The sequence below is a fragment of the Enhydra lutris genome, unplaced genomic scaffold (genome assembly GCF_002288905.1).
Source record: "Enhydra lutris kenyoni isolate GAN:26980312 unplaced genomic scaffold, ASM228890v2 scaffoldscaffold36, whole genome shotgun sequence".
NCBI lineage: Eukaryota > Metazoa > Chordata > Mammalia > Carnivora > Mustelidae > Enhydra > Enhydra lutris.
The window spans coordinates 12,260,805-12,278,433 of record NW_019154120.1 but is presented as its reverse complement, the minus strand read 5'-3'; positions in this window follow the sequence as shown (position 1 = coordinate 12,278,433).

Sequence of the window (17,629 nt, the reverse complement as noted above, 5' to 3'; positions counted from 1 at the left end):
CCAGCCATAGTTCTCTTGTGTTTGAATCATGACATAAACACTGATTATATGGTGCCACCAATTTTCCATTTGGAATAAGAGAAGAATGAAAAAGATGAGAAAGGAAAAAGAAAAAGAAAAACAGCAAAAACAGTCACAGGTCCACAGCTGACTCACATCCCCTGGACAGACATTGCAATGATGTCCTGACTTGGAGCTAGGAAAGTTCTTTGGTTCTGCCCTGGTTCTGCTTTACTTCCAGGTTCCTGTCCTCCTTATTCATTTTCCTCCATAGCTAAGTAGAATACTTTTTTGGTTAACCTAGAAGTCTTGCATTTCCCTATGAATTTTGGATCAGTTTTTCAATTTCTGCAAAATAAGCAAGCTTGAATTTTTATAGGGATTAAATTGAATCTGTACGTCAGTGTCGGAAGTATTACCATTTTAGGAATAGTAAATTTCCAACCACTAATATAGAATGTTTATGCATTTGTTGAGTTTTTTAAAATTTATTTTAGCAATGTTTTATGTTTGTCAAGCATAAAGTCTTGCATTTCTTTCGTGAGATTTATTCCTAAGTACTTTTTTGAAGTTATTGTTAATATACTTGTCTCCCTAATTTCATTTTTGGATTGTTATTAGTTGATAGGAGTACAATCAATATAGTTTTACTTCTTTCCATTCTGGATACTCTTCTTTTTCTTGCTTATTTTCTCCAACTGGAACCTCTAGATACAATGTACAAAATAAATATAAGTGATTAGAGTAGATATCTTTGTCTGATATCTCCCTGATTTTAGGAGGATAGTTTTCATTCTTTCACCATTAAGTTTGATGAGTTTGAAGGGTTGTGGGTTTTTCATAGGTTGAGAGAGTGCCCTTCTAGTCTTAAGTTTGTTGAGTGGTTTTGTCATGAAAAGTTTAGATTCTGTGAAGTGTTTCTTATGTATTTAGTGAGATGTTCATGTGTTTCGTTTTTTATTATATGGATTGAATGTATTATATTGATTGATTTTGCATGTGGAATGAGCCTTGCATTCCTGGAATAAATACTATTTGGTGATGGTATGTAATCTTTTTATATGTTGCAGGATTCTGTCTGTTGGCATCTTGAGGATTTTCGTGTATGTATTCATAAGAGATTTTGGTCTATAGCTTTCTTTTCTTCTCATGTGTTTGGTATTTGGTAAAATTAACCTCATAGAATGAGTTAGAAAATGTTAACCCTTCTACTATTCAGAAGAGTTTATGGAAGATTTATCATACTTACGTATTTGGTAGAATTTACAAGTGAAGCTATCTGGTTCTGGATTTTTCTTTGTGCAAAGTTTCCCTCCCACTTTAATGCATTAATTAATTTCTAATTAGTAGATTTCCCCCCACCAATTTTATTTTGACATAATTGATATTTAACATTGTATAAGTTTAAAGTGTACAACATAATTATTTGGTATATATGAATATTGTGAAATGATCACCGTGCTAAGTTTAGTTAGTACCCATCACCTCACATAGTTTCAAATTTGTTCCTTATGATGAGAACTTTTAAGAGCTACTCTCTTAACAACTTTCATATCTACAATATGGTATTAAAAATACTACATTTTGGGGACACCTAGGTGGCTTGGTGGGTTAAGCATCTGCCTTTGGCTCAGGTCATGATCCCAGAGTCCTGGGATCGAGTCCCACATTGGACTCCTTGTTCAGGAGGGAGCCTGCTTCTCCCTCTGCTTGCTGCTCCCCTGCTTGTGCTCGCTCCCTCTCCCTCTCTCTCTCTCTCTCTCTCTGTGACAAGTAAATGAATAAAATCTTTTAAAAATACTACATATTGAATTAGTAGACTCTATAGAGCGGTTTTAGGTTTGCAACTTGGGGGTGTTTGGATTACTAATTCAACCTCTTTACTTGTTATAGGTATATTCGTATTTTCTATGTATTTGATTTTGGCTTCAGTAATTTGTGTCTTCTTTGAAATTTGTCAGTTTCACTGGACTATATAAATTGTTGACGTACAGTTTCATATAGTTTTACCTTAAAATATTTTCTTTTTCTGTTTGAAGCAACAGCCCTTCTTCTATTTCTCAAGTTATTTTAGTAACTTGAGTCATGTCTTTATTTGTCATTTCTTCTTTGGCCCATTAATTATTTAACAGTGTGTTGTTTAGTTTGTATATATTTGCAAATTTCTCAAATTTCCTTCTTTAATTGATTTCTAATTACCCTTTGTTATGATCAAAGAACATACTTTGATTTCAATCCCTGTATATTTATTGAGGCTTGTCTTATGGGTTAATATACGATCTATCATGGAGAGTGGGTTTCGTGCACTTGAGAGAAATTTGTATTCTGCTGTTCATTGGAGTCTCGTGTGTGTGTCTGTTATGTCCTGTTGGTCAACAGGATTGTTCAAGTCTTCTCTTCTCTTGTTGATTTTCTGTCTAGTTGTTCTATCCCTCATCAGAAGTGAGGTATTGAAGTCTCTACCCTTTGTTTATGAATTGTTTATTTCTCCCTTTAAATCCATCAATGTCTGTTTTATGGTTTGTGGGATGTCATTTTTAGATCCATATAGGTTTATAATTGCTCTGTCTTCTCAATGTTTTGACTTTAATAATGAAGTTTCTTTCTTGGTCTTTGATAACAAATTTTTGTCTGGAATATTTTTTTTGTCTGATGTTAGGATAGTCAACACAACTCTCTTTTGTTTCTGTTTGCATGGTATTTTACTTTCCATTCTTGCACTTTCCACTTGTTTATATATTTGAATCCAGTAGGTATCACTTGCTGTTAGTACAAAGTTGGATCATATTATTTTATCAATTTTTTCAATATCTGCCTTTTATTGGCATATTTATCCAATTCCCACAAATGTAATTTACTGGTTATTTAGAACTGTATCTGTGATTTTGCCTTTTCTACATGCCATTTCCATCCTTATTTAAAGTGCATCAGAGCACAATGTCAAGGAACCCTATGCTTGTGAGGCGAGGGGAGGACTCAGAGCAACTCTAGCTTTTCTGATGATACCATGACTGTTTTAAACCCTGTGTCTCTATCTCACAGATTTGCTATGTGTTGTCTAAATCAAATGGAGACATTGTTATTTAACACTTTGTCAAAATGTACTCTTTGGCATTTTCAAAACACTTGATTAATTCAAGACCAAAAATGTATTTCGCTGAAAAACAGGAGTGGTAATTAGAATTTATCAAAATTTGGATACTGGACAATTACATTTCATGTAGAGATTTGGTATATATTTGGGACCACCATGGAATATAGTACATAATAAAAACACACTAAATGTTTTTCCAGTGAATGGATGAACTTCTTCTTGCACATGTGATGTTTTTCATTGAACAACAAAAGCAATAACAAATAATTGTTGAAGGTGCCAGGCAATTCTATAATACCATAAGGTGCTGAATAAAAGGGAAAGAGTTCTCATTAGTACTTCACTGTATATAAAGGGTTTTCCTATCAAAAAGAACTTGTTCAAAGCTGTGAGCAGCTGTATCCATGTAGAGAGCCCCTCTCTTCAAAGAGACCCTCATAGAATCACTTATACCACTTTTGAAATATCCTAGCTGTAAATCCTATCTGTCTCGTGTGATTAATCAGCCTTCACCCAGGGCAAAGGACAAACTATAAGACAATTTGAAGGTTTCCCTCACTACTTGCTCACAAAAACAGAATATTTAACTAAAATTTTGATCTTCCCAAGTTGTATGATTTGGGAAGAAATCAAATAAGTTAACCTAACTTCAAGGTCAGAATGTTTATGATTTTTTTTTTTTTTTTTTTTTGTAGAATCGTAGTGAAAGAAAACTCACTAAATCATAAAAGCAGAAGTAGAAGCATTAACACTCCCTGTTATTTTTTCCTTCCCCTGTTTAAATAACTATAATAATCTTACAGCCCCCCATGTATTTCTGATTTATTCGGTATAGTACTTGGGAAGCTATTGGAATTTTCAAAATTTTTAGTTTACGATCACACTTTTAAGCAATTTAAGCTTTGTACACATTTTGTATTTTTAAAGACCTTTGTATCCAAAATACTTTGTTATTGTCTGTGGGCAACCTCGTTTTGAAGTCTAAGGCTGCCTCTTTTGCGCTCCTATAGTCTGTTGCCTGTTGACTCAAATCCAAACCTGCTGCTCTGCTCTGCGTGTCCCTTCAACTTGATGTAATGCTGTTTATCATATTCTTTGATGGTAAGCCTCTAGCTTTGTATTCTCTTCATGTACCTGGGCATATGTTTCTTTTCTTTAACATAGAGACAATGTCTTTGTGACTCTATCAGAAACAGCCTTTGTTTCAAGGAAAGGTTGTTTCCCTGAGGCTTAGATTAGGACAAAGAAAGTGAGCACACAGTGTTTATAGTCTAATGCCATCACAGAGAACATTACATATTATACCCCTGGAATAAAATGTTTGATAACTTCCATTTGCAAACAAAAACAAAAACAAAACAAAATGAAAATACAACCCTAATGTAATTATAGTTCATTACTATTTGTATTTTATTTAACTTTCAAAACTATATGATGAATTCTTAAGTTTGTTATAGCCACTAAGACATTTATTTAGCTCTTGTTTTCCTACATCTTGTCTTTAAAATATTATTATACTTATACTAACCCTCCCCTTCATCTCGTATTAGTTGATAAATAATATTTTAATATGATTTAAACAGTGAAATACAAGCTGGAAAGCATGTTAATACTGCTATAATAGTCTTACACCTACATTTTCTAGCAACGATAAAGTTCTTAAGTTTTTTGGAGATAAAAATGTTCTACATATGAAAAATAGCATTTGGAGAATAAAACATTTTATTGAAATTATCTATGTAGAATAATTTGTTTTGTATGCTGATAAATCGTACACAGTTTGCCTTGAACAACCTCATTATACTCTAAATCTGTACCTGGAAATGTCTTTCCAGTAGAAACTCTAAATGTAAATATTGCTACACTATACTTAAATCATGTTCTGAGCTTTCTTATCTCTTAAATTCTACCAAAAAGATTTTTTTTAATTTTATTAATATATAATGTATTATTTGCCCCAGGGGTACAGGTCTGTGAATCATCAGGCTTACACATTTCACAGCACTCCCCATAGCACATGCCCTCCCCAATGTCCATAACAGCCATCCTATCCCTTCCCTCCACCCCCCAGCAACCCTCGGTTTGTTTCCTGAGATTAAGAGTCTCTCATGGTTTGTCTCCCTCCTGATCATATCTTGTTTCATTTTTTTCCCTCCCTACTCCCATATCCCCCTACCCTGCCTCTCAAATTCCTCATATCAAAGATATCATATGGTAATTGTCTTTCTCTGATTGACTTATTTCTTTACTACAATACCCTCTAGTTCCATCCATGTCGTTGCGAATGGCAAGATTTTGTTTCTTTTGATGGCTGCATAGTATTCCAATGTGTGTATATGTGTGTGTATATATATATACCACATCTTCTTTATCCATTCATCTGTTGATGGACATCTAGGTTATTTCCATAGTTTGGCTATTGTGGACATTGCTGCTATAAACATTTGGGTGCACGTGCCCCTTTGGATCACTACATTTGTATCTTTAGGGTAAATATCCAGTAGTGCAATTGCTGGGTCGTAGGGTAGCTCTAGTTTCAACTCAAGAAGTTGTTTTTCATAATTATTTACATGACATAAAATTTATTATGTTTTTGAAGCTTCATAGTTTGTTCTATGACCTTAAGAAGATATATCAACAACGGCCAATAAATTCTTTTCAATATCTAACTTCTTTGATTTCATGTATTTTATTAAAAAATGTTTGTTTTTCCTCTCCTGTGTTGTTTTATCCCCATACAATTTCAATATACACTATCTAGATCAGTATGAAGTATGGATACCATAGTGGAAGTTAAAACAAATATATTATGAATATTTCAAAATTGATATGATTTAGTTTTGTTCAAATCAGATTGCCCCTAAAATATATTTCTTTAAAAAATTAGGAATTTGAACTTTATTAAGAATGGTGTTCAATTTCTAGTAGATTTTTTTTAATCTGATAATGGCTGGCTAGGGGAATTTAGGCAGTCCTTAAATGTGCTGAAACAAGAATAGGAAAAATGACCAATTTGATTCATGTTAGGGTGTTATTGTGCATAATTCATCCTTGACTTAAATATCTTACTTCATAGTGTTGGTCAGAGAAATTAGATTAGATTTTCTATTTGTTAGTTGACTATGAGTTGTCAACTCTACACTTTCTTATATTTCTCTATTATGAGCTGTATTTTAGTAAAAGAATCAGGACTGTTCACCAAGCTCCTATGCTTTGCCTTTTCCATCTGATTATTCCATCTGATGACACCAGGATGCCTTTTGAAGCTTATTCACTATCGATCCAAATCCTCTACAGTGATCTCTTTCTGAGTGACCCCTGAAATATGAATAGTGAGAAACCCACTAGAATGCCCAGCAGGAGCTGTGGCTTATCTTTAAGATATGTGATTCCTGAACTTTAAGCTGGTCCGAACTCCCCAAAGATAGCATTGACCATCTCCTTTATTGTATTCTATTTTAATTTGCATTCCCCTGGAAACACATCCTGAGACAAGGAATTGGCTCACACAATTATGAACACTGAGAAGCCCCACAATCTGTCATTTGAAAGCTGGGAACCCAAGAAATTCAGTATAATTCAGTCTGAGTCCAAAGGCCTGAGGAACAGGGGAGCCAGTAGTGTAAATCCCAGTCCAAAGGAAGGAGAAGATGAGGTGGGATGTCCTAGCTCTCCACCTTTTTTTTTTTTTTTTAAATTCAGGCCCTAACAGATTAGATGATGCCCACACACATGGGTGAAGACAATCTACTTTACTGAATTCACCAATTCAAAAGCTAGTCTCATCTAGAAACACTTAGACTTACACACCCAGAAATAATGCTTTATCTGGACATCCCATGGCCAATCAAGTTGACACATAAAATTAACTATTACAAGTCCACCCTTTGTCAACATGGCATCCATATACCTCTAAGCAATACTGAGTCTTCAAATAAAAGCAATAACAAAGCCATAATTCATGATAACATGATAACATGATACAGCTATCCTGTGTACAACCAAAAATGCATAATCCTTTCCCCAGAAGAAGTAAAGTTCCCAAGTGATGTTTATTCTTCTCCTTAATACCCCATTACTTAAGTGCCCTGTTGTAAAAGTAACGATACTGAAATACTGTGATATAAAAGTAATACATCTTATGTTACATAATGAGGAAATAAGAGAGGAAAGGAAATGAAGATACAGATAGATAAACACATACACAGGTGTATTCATTGCAAAATAAGGAGTAAAAAACAAGGAGGAAATACTCATGACAATTACAGTTTTTGTTTCTGTAACTGGTCACATGGTCATAGCTGGTATTTATAATGACTTCTTCAGCTTCTATTCCAATTCCCTTAGCTTTCAACAAGCTCCTCGGCTTGGATTGGTTGGTTTTAGTTTCTCATTTACCTTTATCACAGGATGCAGTAATACTAAGAGACACCCTAAGGAGTCTTCTGTATTCCACATATATTCTTCCTTCCCTCCATTGAGGAGCAACAGTCCATTGCTCCTCGGTAGTCAGAATCAATCACCCAGCCCAAAGAACACCCCTTTTAGCCTGTTGATTCAGAGACAGAAGAAGGCCAAAGTGGTTAGGTGGCAGTCTTATATTTTAGTTCAGTGGAATCATTGTGCCTCCTGCTACAAATTTATTCCCTCTGGAACTCAGACATCTAGGCCAGCAGAGCTAAGTATGGGAACAAAAACTTTTTCACTAGTGATAAAATTGAGTGGTACTGCTTCCATTTCTACTTCTTGGTTCTTGGACCCATGAAGCTTGGCTATTGGAGAAATAACATGTATTGGGTGCCAATACAAAGCACTCCTAGCCTGATGGAGAATAATGCCCCAGCCTTGCAAGGTATTGTCACCTAATGGGCACCGTAACTGAGTCTTCAAAAGTCCATTCTATTGTTCTGTCAAGCCAGCTGCTTCAAAGAGGGATAGTGGGGAAAATTTAAAATAAAATGTAACATAACAATATAATATAGTACTATGTAAACATCGTGAGATAGAACAATATAACATAGCATATGGAAACACAAAGTTCTTGTTCCATCTCTTTCAACATAGGGCTTGCACATTCACGTTCAGTATGTCCTCCAGCATCAAATCATGGAATGGTTAGAATATGACAAACTGAGTGTTGTGGGTAAACTGTGTCCCTCCCCAAAGATATGCTCAAGTCCTCGTCCCCAGTTCGTGTGATTGTGACATTATTTGGAAGTAGGGTCTTTGCAGATGTAATCAGGTTAAGATGAAGTCATATTGGATTAGGTTGCTCTCTAATCCAATATGACGGTAGAGGAGAAGAGGCACCAACATGCAAGAAGGGCAATGCCATGTGTGGGTGGAGACAGAGACTGAAGTGATGCTTCTACAAGCCAAGGAGCACAAAGCAATTCCAGCAATCACCATAAACTAGAAGGGAGCCATGAGACAGAATCTCCCTCAGTTCCTCCAACCCTGCTGATGCCTGGATTTTGCATTTCTTTTTTAAAAAATATTTTATTTATTTATTTGTCAGAGAGAGAGGGAGAGAGAGAAAGAGAGCACAAGCAGGGGGAGTGGCAGGCAGAGGGAGAAGCTGAGAGTATTATGCTAAGTGAAAAAAGTCAAAGAAAGACAAATACCGTATGATTTCACTCATGTGGAATTTAAGATCCAAAACAAATGAACAAAGGAAAAAAACAACAATAACAGGCAAACCAAGAAACAGATTGGTGATGTAGAGAACTGATGGTTATCACAGGGGAGGTCGGTGGGGAAATTGATTAAATAGGTGATGGGGATTAAGGAGGGCACTTGTGATGAGCTCCGGGTATTGTAACGAAGTGTGGAATTACTATATTGTATAACAGAAACTTTTACTACACTGTATGTTAACTAACTGGAATTTAAATAAAAACTTAAACAAAATTTTAAAATGTTCTTTTTCTCTTAAATTAGAAATGACCAATTAGTGAGGATATCTTTAAAGAGATTTCACACAGCTTATTCACAGGACATAATTGATCCTTTTACTGGAAATTTCCATGTAATTATATTTATAATTTTGACACAACATTTTTACTTTAAACTAGATTCTGAAGAGAATAAAGCAGTAGATATGCATATGCATTTCACTGATGCAATATAATCACTATACTTTATTATCTGAAATGAGTGTAGGTGCTGTATCTGGAGTCTTAAGTACTGACCTTTCACAAAGAGAGCTAGTAAATGATTCTTAATATCTTGCAATTGGATTAAGGAAAATAGTTCACTTATCTTTGTAGGTGAATTCTTTTCTTTCAGAATTGAAAAGTGGTTAACATAATTCCTTAATATCTCTAGGAGATATCCTTTATACTTAAATTTGCCATTTTCTACTAATCTTCATACACTGTTTTGAGGAATGTGAATATGACTATGATTTGGATATGAAGCATAATTCAGAGACTCAACTATCTGAAGGATATCCTGCTCTGTGGAATTATTAAAAGTGATCCAAATTCCAATGGGAGATTATGTGTAGTTCTAAAACTGAGAATAAATGTAGCTATTCAATCCTACCAATGCATTTTAGTACTTACCTTTTGCGAGAACTTGAGGCTTTTGATACTTGAATATTTGCCCCTTCTCTAAACATGTTCTTTGCCATATTTTTTCTCAGTCACTCTAGAAAATGCCACATATTTCATAAATTGCTTGAAGTCTCCATACCTGGGATTATTCGTTTTTCGTTATCCCTTATTCTTAACAGTACCATCAATAATCTCTCTGTTCTGATATCTATCTATATCACTAATACTAGTAATAGCGTGTGTACCAAACTTACTATGTGCTAGGTTCTGTTTTAAGTGCTTTACATCCTTTAAATCATTTAATTGTCCTAACAATATGAGGTGATCATTCATATTATCCCCATATTAAGTGTGATGACTCTGAATCACAGAGAGGTTACATAAATTGCATTATGGATTGTTGGTTCCAGGATATGACTTCAGGAACTAAATTCATGATCTTTGCCATGGAATTGATCTTTCCCTCAAAGCCATACTTCTTTCCTGAGCTCCAAATCAGTGTATTTAACTGTTTACTAGAAAATCTACTCTCCAGTATCTAACTGAAGGAACTTGTCAATATGTTCTCCCCCTTCTCCCTACCAAAAAAATGCAAATACAATTTTGTCTTTCCTTAATTGTTAATTAGTGCAGGAGAGTCATAGACTCATTCTTTTTTTTTTTTTTTTTTTAGATTATTTACTTATTTACTTATTTGAGAGAGAGAGATCACAAGTAGGCAGAGATGCAGGCATAAAGAGAGGGGCAAAGAGGCTCCTTGCTGAGCAGAGAGCCCAATGTGGCACTCGATTCCAAGACCCTGGGATCATGACCTGAGCTGAAGGCAGAAGCTTAACCCACTGAGCCACCCAGGTTCCCCAAGAGTCATAGACTCATTTTAGCCTTTCCATTTTTCTTTCTTCTAACAAGATTACCAAGACAAAATCCTAAGAATGTCTCAAATCAGTCATCTTTATTTTATTAACTTGTCAGAAATATCTCCAGATAAACTGAAGACATTTCTCTTTGATATAGGGGAACGTTTTTATTTTAGTTTTATTTTTTATCTGAATTTTATTATTTCTATTTTTTAATCTGAATTTTATTCAATTCACAAAGTTCTTTTCCTATGACTATTTCTTTTACATTTTTTATGCAATTGATTTTATCAGTGTTTTATGGCTTTTGGATTTTCTATAATACTTAGCTTTTTCTATCCAAAGGTAATAAAACCTATTTTAAAAGGTCCCTAGATTTCTGCTATACTTTTGTAGTTCAGTTGTTTTATGTTTGACTTAAACATGTTTAATTCTGCATTCACTGAAATCAGGTTGCGTCTTGCCTTGAATACCCCATACCGTGCAGCCCTTTTCCGCACACAGTTCTTTTACTTCCTCATACTGTTGCAGGTTAGGTTCCCCAGAAAGCAAAAGCTTAGGTGAGGATTTGGTGGACAGGAAAGGAAGATAAAGAAATACTGGGCAGAGAGAGATGCCAAGCTTGGCAAAGTCTTGAAAGAAGCTCAGCACATCCAGTGGGGAGATTTGAAGATGGGTTAACACTTCAGAGATCACTTCATTTCCGGTGAGATGTCCAGGCTATTACAAGATCAGTCTGTGTGATGTAGTTGGGAAGAATGTCCTCAGCTCAGTCCATCCCAGAGGAGGTTGAAAGCTAAGAGCTGTCTGCCTGCATCACGGCTGACAAATATGTATTCATTCCCAAGGTGACATTTGGGCAGTTCGTTTCAGCATCCTTCAGGGTTCATCCCTGGGGCCACACAGGCCACTTTTTGTATAGGTTCTGAGAGCAACTTCTCGGGACCTGATAAGACTTCCTTTCTGGAGGTGATTTTAAAAAGTTAGTGGGACTAACTAATGCTCTTACTGCTACCCTTGTGTGGGCACATGACTAGTATTTATCATCTTGCTCCTTTTTCTGTCAATTCTAGATACTCTTCATCCATCACAGCCACTTCTCCTGATCTCTTTTTGCTTACTTGGAGATGTGACCCATATTGTCATCCTACAGAGTTATGGGTCCTTGGCCATCATGTCTCTCTCAGGTCAGAGCTTTCCCTTTATTACCAAAATTGGGCAAAGAACTGGTAGCCAGTAGGTACCCAAGTGAATTCCTTTTTGCAAAATATATTCTTCCTTTCCCCTTAGTTTTACCAGCATCTCTACTTCCTTCTGAATGAAGATTGGGGTCAATTACCTCTGCCAGTGTAGTGACCCCTCTTCTTACCTGTGGTCCCCTAGGCACCAAGACCCTGACATGCTTAGGGAGCTGTTACAAGTCCATGGGAGTCTTGATATGTTTCATAATGGAGGTATTTCCTTTTTAGAAATGATCATTTTTTCCCACAGAACACAGAGTTGGGGTGCGAGGAAGTCCAAAATCTCTACTCACCTCCCTGTAAGTGATGGTAAATTAGACTTCTCCTTCTATCCTTGCTTCCCAGTTCCAAGGTCAACTCTGATCCTCTTCAAGAGTCCTCAGATCCCTTGAGTGTCCTTATTTACCCAGTGTACAGTTAATTAAGAAAATGTCCAAAGATCTGTTTGAAGATCTGGAGAAATCATTACCATGTACATTTGATGTAGTGTTACGGGTTCCCTCTTCCTGGACCTACTTTGTTCTTTAGCCCACAGTTCTCTGAAAATTGGGTCAGGTCTGGAAACTGGGGGCGGGGTGGGGGTGGACTGCATTGCTCTATTGGGCCAACTGCTCTCATCTATCTGACCACCCATCCTCAATTTCTTCCGGTCATACAGATTGAATAGTACCCATTTGGCTGTCCATCTATATTGTCCCAAATGATACTATGTCCTATTGTCACCTCCACAACAGTCTTTGGGTCAGAAACCCCTGACAACTCCTTATGTGACCACACATTAGGTAACTTGTCTAAGGAGCTCCTGATGTTCAAGTGTCATACCTGACCTCTACTGCCTGGGGGAGTCCCATTGTATCAGCTGTAAACAACATTCCCTATCATCAGTCCTAACTAACAGATCAAAACTATCCTTTATGCAGCATACTCTCTATGTATTTGGTGACTGTTTGGTGTTCTTTGGCCTTATGTTCTATATTTGTTTTAACATACCCACTTCTCTCAGCCAACCTTATTGCTCACAACCTGTCATGACGACTCTTGAATTTCTACATCAATTAATGTGAGCTATCATTTTCCATGCTTTAGGAATTATCCTGTGCTGTGCTTACACAATCCCTTGTGTTTCTTATCCATTTGTTAAATTTTGTCCTGAGAGTACACAAAAGAATGATAAACTCTCCTTTACATTTTTGTATTCTTGTCTTCTTGATCACATACTCCCTGATATAACTTTCCCTTATTTAAAAGCCTTCACTGACTCCCTGCACCTTTTAGTATAAAATCTCCATGTCGTTCTACATCTTCAGTGCTATGAGTTGCCATCCTTATTTATCACCAAATCACCCATTTCCTTCAACTGTCCCAGACATGCAACCTGTAACTTACTTACAATAGGACTATCTACAGTTCCCCAAATACATCCTGGCTGCGTGTGCCTCTTCGTGTGCACATTGCTTTTTATATTCTGTTTAAGTTACAAGCTACCATTTAATTTTGACTCACACTCAGACTTCAAGTCAAAGCTTCTAATCACTCTCTGGACCATGTCATCATTTGGCCAGGGTGATCCCAAACCACCCTCTCACAACATTGTTTGCCACCATTTTCTGAGTCTGTTCTTGATCAGTATGTTGTAGACATCCGTCTACATACTAGTAAGAAACTATGTTGAAGTTATTTTTCTAAAGATAAATGCAAAAATAAGGCAATCTAAGGAGGTTTCTGTAAAGCTACATTTCAGATAGAATTCATATCATTTGTTCTTATCCTAAGTCTTCCTAAATATTTTTGTTATTGTTAAAATGTTCTTTATAATAATGTGATGATGATAACGAATGCATTTTTTCCTTCCTTCTTACCTTCCTTCCTTCCAAAGCACCAATATAATATAATGAAAAATAATAATATTTATTTACTTGTTTAAAAGTTACAATATTTAGATCCCCATTTTAAACTTTTCTGGGCTCTAAACTCTGAATTTAATTTTAAAAAAAAAATTGTCACTATTTCCCTATTGACACCTTGATCAGTGTCAAAAAACATAGAACAGGTGCAAATATATCTTGATTAAATGAGCACACCTCAGATACATCAAGGCAAGTAGAATCTTAGAAATTTCCAGACAAGGGAATGAAATGGGTACAGATAGTGCTAGTTCTCAATGCAGAGAATACTCCCGGTTTGTGGATGAAGTAGGTTTGTGCATCTGAGTATTCTAATTGCCCCCCAGTAGCTTCTCCAGTGCCTCCAAAATTCATATTCACTGTTTCTAGAACATTCCAATATATTTTGTGCGGAACAGCTAGCAATCTGCCTACAAACTACTGAATTTTTTGCTTTAATCCAGCACATAATTAGGCCCTTCGTCAAAACCATAGGAAAGAGTGGGGCACCTGGGTGGCTCAGGAGTTAAGCCTCTGCCTTCAGCTCAGGTCATGATCTCAGGGTCCTGGGATCGAGTCCTGCATCGGGCTCTCTGCTCAGTGGGGAGCCTGCTACCCCCGCCCCCCGCTTGCCTCTCTGCCCACTTGTGATCTCTCTGTCAAATAAATAAATAAAATATTAAAAAAAAATAGGAAAGAGTAATAGTTACAGAAAAGGGGTTTTAGACAGTTTGGATCTAACATGCCAGTTCGAACCCAGCAGCAAATTATAAGAGCAATAAATTGTGACCTTTTGGTAACGCCTGTAAGATAGTGCTTAGAAATTGCTCTCTAATTGTTTCACTTATTGGCAATTGGTTGAGAAACATCCAGCATAGAGCAGATAAAGTGATTGAATTGCCTTTCGGCCTCCTAAATAGCTATTTTCATGCTGGATTTGACTCCACCTACAGGTGTCTATCTATATTTCCATAAAACTAGGAGATGGAATCTTCTGAGAAAATATAGAAAAGTTGTGCAGACACCATAAATCACATAATAGAGTGAACTCATTACCTATCCTCCATCCCACTGAAGCAAGGTGTAAATTCAATTTTAAGGAAAGCTAACACTTTTATCCTATTTTAAAGCAATTTCTTACCTGGCAGATAGGGAACTCTTTCTTCACGTACATTCCTTGAAGTGCAAATTAATTTTTGGTTTGGAAAGTAACTCATCTTTGTGTAGGGAAATTGTATAATGGTAAGGGCTGGTCTCTTTTCAGGAAGGCATTGAGTTGAACATAGATATATCAGATTCCAGAAATGTTTGCATTATTTAGAAATTTACCTCCACTTCTAGATTTATTCCCCAAGAGGTGATCATATTTTATTTATACATCACAATCTATATATTTATATATTTGTGGGTATAAACAGAGCAAAAATACATAGACTTTTTATGTACTACTTTAATTGTGAATTCAACTGGCTAATGCAATTCTGAATTAAGCAAAATATATATCATTTATAGTGCAAAAGATATTTCCCCACTTGTACTTTTTGATATTATCAGCTGCTGACAAAGTGTATTCAAATACTTATTCTTCATTTCCATAAATTTGTTACATATAATTTTAGTTACATATTTTTTCAGTATAATTTCAAATGAGACAATGCTCCCTTTATTTTGAGGTGGGAGGATTTTTTTTTTTTGGAGGAGGTCACTTTCTGGAGTGAGTATTTGCAAGTAGATGATGTTATATATTGTGAGATGAAAAACAAAATATGCTTCGTGTCTAGCAAATTTTGAGTTATGGAGTATCAGTGCAATATTTTGTTTGCTGTAGAAAGACCAAAAGTGAAGAATCTGATTATTCCAAAAATTTGAATATAATGGAAAGAAAAAACAATATGTAATGGAATCAAGCCTGTATTAAAATGCCTGATGCCAAATAAACTTAGTCACTCTATTAACTCTTCTTAGGAAAATGTCTTGTTTTATGAAGAATTATCAGTGAAAAATGAATATCAACTTTCAGAAAGCCTCTTTATCTCAAATTGGATAAAATGTATCTATTTTATGTGAGAGATACATTTGTTATGAATAAATCTTAAATTGATAAGTGTCTCACCTGCTTAAAAAACTTTAATTACCCCATTACCCTTAGAATAAAAGTTTATTTCCTAAACAGTGCTCACACGATATAATCTGCCATACACTCCTGCCCCACTATCATCACCATGCTGCCTTCTCTGTGGTCACTGCTCTAGCCACTTCCGTTGTCTTATGTGCTCAGGTATGTTCAAAGCTCAATGTCACTATCTCAGAGAGATTCTCCTTAAGCCCACAAATTCAATTATTTTCTTCTCTTCTTTCAAAATAGTCTATTTTTTAAAAATGATTTTATTTATTTGACAGAGATACAGTGAGAGAGGGAACACCAGCAGGGGGAGCAGGAGAGAGAGAAGCAGGCTTCCCACTGAGCAGGAAGCCTGACATGGGACTTGATCCCAAGACCTTGGGACCAGGACCTGAGTTGAAGGCAGATACTTAATGACTGAGCTACCCAGGCGCCCCGAAATAGTCTATTCTTCATAGAACTTGCTATAACTTGCACTGATGGTTTATACATTTATTTGTGTATGTCTGCCTCCACCATTAACTCTCTTTATCACAATGAAAAGGATCATACCCACTGTTTTTTTTTTAACTACAAACAAAAAAAACCATACATGATAGTTGCTCCTTAAACACTTACTGAATAAAAATTAAAATGTTACTATACTGTCATAATTATAAATAACATATGATAAAATAATAAAATCTTTATTTTCTTAATTTTCTTTTCAATTTTAGCACATGGAGTGCCCTGCACTCTCCCCAAAATCTTCACTGAACTTTCATCAACATGTAAAATTCAGTTCTGTAACAGGGGAGTGTAAGAATTATTACGGCAGGACCTTTAAAAGAAAACAGCACAGTTTTAAACTATAATGAGGTACTCCCTTCTGTGAATAAATGGTATTAAGACGTGTCTAAGAAAGAACACCATCACCAGAATATAGATGAATTGTGCCTTGTCAGCCTATGAGAATATAACCAAGGGAGTAAATAGATTTACTCAAATACTCAAAAAAAGTGAGTAATTAATAATAATCATGAATATTTTATAGACAGGGCAAGATTTTAGTTATGATCATGTTGTAATTGTGTTTATTTATATATTATTCTTTTAAATTATTCGATATTTAGAAATGTCCTATATAATAATCTAGTATTTGAAATATACTTTAGAGATAAAATGGAAAACCACTAATATAAATCTGTGTACCTTCATTAAACAAGAATTTTGGGCTTCATTGGTCTGATAAATGTTATGGGTATGTAATTTATATTATTCTTCAAGAATCCTTTCATAGATATTAATCAAAATAAGGACAAAAAGCCTCAGGCATTAAATTATATAAAGATATGAGAATATATAAATTTATCTTATTTTCACTAGATTGAAGAATGGAAAACAGTATTTGTTCAGTATCTGTTAGGAACCAAGTTCACTGTGTTGAATGTTTTCTTAAATTTTATGTTAATCCTTACAAGAACACTATGGTACCAATACCTTCATTTTATAGATGGCCAAACTAACTTAAACTGAGGTTTAAAAAATAAAGCAGTCTTCCAAATACACAAAAATTTATTTCTGCTACAACCAGAATGAAGATGTTGGTTGTCTGATCCCAAGGTGAGGATTCTTTCCTTCTTGACTTGCTTTCTCCAAATAGCTAATTGAAACAAAATAGATGATTTTCACTTTATAACCCATGTGTAGAATTCCACAAAGAAAAAATTGTGTAATGAATTCTAAAATTAGTCATGGCCCTAATAATATTAATACATTACACTTACATTCTTCATTCCAAATATTAATGTGCATTTTTAAAAATGCTTCCTAAATTGAGTTGCTGAATGGCTATACAAAATAATCTTTATGGAGTAATTGATAAAACAGCACACA